Source organism: Nicotiana sylvestris, chromosome 11 (genome assembly GCF_000393655.2).
Source record: "Nicotiana sylvestris chromosome 11, ASM39365v2, whole genome shotgun sequence".
Taxonomy (NCBI): domain Eukaryota; kingdom Viridiplantae; phylum Streptophyta; class Magnoliopsida; order Solanales; family Solanaceae; genus Nicotiana; species Nicotiana sylvestris.
The window spans coordinates 159575585-159579484 of NC_091067.1; positions in this window are offsets into that span (position 1 = coordinate 159575585).

Genomic DNA, 3900 nt, shown 5'->3' on the forward strand with positions numbered 1-3900 from the left:
GTGGAAGGAGTAAATTTCAGCAGTAGCAGCAATAACAAAATCAGTAGAATATACCAATAACACAACAAGTCTGAACAAGACCCGTTGACCCAGATGAACAGTGACAGAGACTTAGGAAAAATTTCAGATTTGGACTGAACAACATTCACAGGCAAACAACAGATTCCAGAAAGAATGCATTTCAGATTTCATTTTTCTTTCTGTTTCGGATTCCTTATTTCTGATTTTCTGTTTCTGCTTTTATATCTGTTTCAGATTGTGTGTGTGTGTGTGAATGTTCTCTTTTCTATTTCTCTTTCTGTTTTCTTCCTCTCTTTCCTTTTAAACAAAATCTGAGTTCTTTTCTTTTCTTCAAAATCTCAATCCTAAAAATCTCTCTTTCTAAAATCTGTCCAGCTTCCTGTATTTATACAGGTCTGCCCCTTTCTTTTTAAGTGCTGCCTGGACCCCCTTTATCTTTTAAAAACAGAAAATTTCCATTAAAAATCTGTTTTTCCACTTTAAATCCCATTAGGCTAACTTTTCCCTGATTTTCAGCAGCCCATTATCCCTTGTTCCCCATTAGTATCATTAACTAATAGCCATTAACACTCCATTATCAGCCCACTATTATATCATATTACCCTTACTGTTTTATCTGTTTCATACCCAGAAATGTCCCTGAAATCCTACTGTAATTACTGTTATTACTGCCTTAAATGCAAAAATCATAACAGAATTTACAAAACAGATTTAAAAATCTGTTCAAACTTAATTATCAAACTGATTTAACACAGCTATAACCAATTCTCTTAGGTTCTGGACTGAATCCTAAGAATGTAAACATTCTATCACAATTACATCTAATCATCATTTGTAAACTTGAACTCAAACTTGACAATATTACACTGGGTTCAGCACAATAATGCAAACTGAACTTATAATTGAACTAAGATCAAACATACACAGGAGCATTGTCAATATACTGACAATGCCCTGTTCAGAAAACAACATATACAGCATACATTTGAATTCACTGATTCACAAACAATCATGATTTAATTGACGAGCATTAATCAATTGACTATTTACAACATTTGTCAATAATTAGTCTAAAACAATAGAAGCAGACTGTTTTAGTTAACATTTTCAGAAATGAAAAATTCGTAATATAACTAATCGACGAACTTAATCGAGTCGATTACACACATTGTAAACAATCACAACCAACAGAAACAATTCACATTCGGATTAAGTAGATAGGTAGGAGACAGAAATGACAGAATTGATCAAAACAAATATGAAAAATTAAAAAGCTATTAAAACAGACAACAATACACGTAGAATACACAAAGAAATAGAAAATACCTCTGAATCTTCAATCAGACTCGAACTTAACTTGGCTTTCGGATTTTTTGTTTGAAATCAAACAGACCTTAGTCGAAGTATTTTCCACTGAAAATACTTCAACTAAGGTCGATTAAACCTCAATCCTTTAATCAATTTGGACAAAAATCTAGAAGTTTGGGTATTTCTAGGTTTCCTGAAGGTTCGATTTGGGACCTAATCATTTCTGGTTAGATTCGAAAGGAACCAAACATGATATAAGGGTGAGGGTATCCTAGGGGTCATTTGGTGTTAGTTTGAAACGGATCTGAGTTCGTCCTTGTTTGGTCCGAATCTTCAAAAGAAGATTCGAGAAGTTCCGAACTGATTCGAGCCAAACAACCAACAGATCCATACTCAGGATGACTAGGGGAAGCTATGGTGTTAACTAGGTGTTGTTTGGTTTAGATCTGAACTTGGCTCGAATCTTCATATGAAGATTCGAGAACCTTCAGGGAGATTCGAACCAAGCAGATAACATATTTGGATAGAGGAGGCTCAGGGGGTTCTGGGGTGTTACTTTGGTGACCGACGGCGTTGATGTCGCCGGGTTTCAGGCGAAGGGGAATAGGGGCGGCTAGGGTTAGGGGTCTATTTGAGAAGACGATGAACAGGAGAGGATGGGGGAGGTGTTTAGTTAGGGGTCGGGGTAAGGGTTTGGGATTTATATAGGGGTGGGGTGGATTGGTATCGTCCATCCGATCAAGTAAGATGGAGGGCCAGGATCAATCCACTAATCCAAACGACGTCGTTTGGTTTAACGTTGGGGTCGGACTGAGTCGGGTCAATGGGTCGGGTTATGGGTTGCGGGTAAGGGCAGGGGATCTTGACCGTTGGTTGAATTTAATCCAACGGCCCTTGATGAGAGATGACCAAACGACGTCGTTTGGTCTTAGCTTGGGACTGGGTCAGACTTGGGCTGTTCGGATTGGGCTGTGGAGGGGGAATTAATGTTTTGGGCCTGGATTTTAATCCAGGTCCAATTTTGTACAACTTGTATTATTTTTTTTATTTTTATTATTTTCTAATTTCATTATCAAATAACAAAATCTTAATTAAAATTATAAAAACAAAATTACCCTTACAAAGATATTAATTACCTTTTTAACAACTATTAACACATAGACAACATTAATCACACAGTGGAAAAAATAGAACAAAATGCATATTTTTATGATTTTATTTAAATTAACTTAATTAAATGCATACTTAAATCCTAGATATACATGAAACATGTATTTTTATTTTAATTTTGTTTAATTATAACAAAGCAAACATTTTACGGACATAAACAAATATTTAACACCACGCAAATTCAGAAATTACACAGTAAAAGAAATTTATTTTGATTTATTTTGGAGTAGTTTTTCGTAAGGCAAAAATCACGTGCTCACAGCTGCCCCTCTTTGTGCGGAAACTCGAAGAGTTTTCGTACAAAGATAAAGTGAGCGGACACGAGCGATTTTTGCCCGTTCGAATACTCCGTGGGAAGCATTTTTAGAAAGATTTGACCGAACCTCTGCTTCAAAGGTTTCCTACATATCCTTGGCTATAAAGGAATCAGGTCAATGTAGTTCGGGAAGTTTTGGGTAGCTGGGACTACCGTGGGACTGTGATGTTACTGCTGCTTCGTGCTATTTTTACTGCTTGCTGACCTCCTTATTACACCTTACTTTAAAGGAAATACAAAATTAAACTAGACTATGGTACATGAATTATAAAATCTTATCTAGATCATGCTCTTGCGTTTCTTGTTGTCTTGATATCTTGGTGACTCTTGGGCATTGGTCTTATTCCGTATTCCTTTTGGAACTCTTGTTGTTTCTTGTTGGGGATTTTGTTGGACTCCTCTGCTTTATTGATTCTAAGTGTGCTCCTTTTTCATATGAGCGGGCTTTTGATTTCAACACTTCAATTGCATTCCCTCGTTCTTCAGGTGGGTGCCTCGACTGCTTCTTTTCTTTCTTCATCCTCATTTTCCAGGTGGACGCCTGATTTCTTCTTTTTCTCATCCTCATTCTCCAGGTGGACGCCTGACTTCTTTAATTCTCATCCTCATTCTCCAGGTGGACGCCTGACTTCTTTAATTCTTTCATCCTCATTCTCCAGGTGGACGCCTGACTTCTTCAATTCTCATCCTCATTTTCCAGGTGGACGCCTGACTTCTTCAATTCTTGTCCTCATTCTCCAGGTGGACGCCTGACTTCTTTTAATTCTCATCCTTATTCTCCAGGTGGACGCCTGACTTCTTCTTTTTCTCATCCTCATTCTCCAGGTGGACGCCTGACTTCTTCTTCTCTCATCCTCATTCTCCAGGTGGACGCCTGACTTCTTCTTTTCTCATCCTCATTCTCCAGGTGGACGCCTGACTTCTTCTTTTTCTCATCCTCATTCTCCAGGTGGACGCCTGATTTCTTTAATTCTCATCCTCATTCTCCAGGTGGACGCCTGATTTCTTTAATTCTTCATCCTCATTCTCCAGGTGGACGCCTGACTTCTTTTAATTCTCATCCTCATTCTCCAGGTGGACGTCTG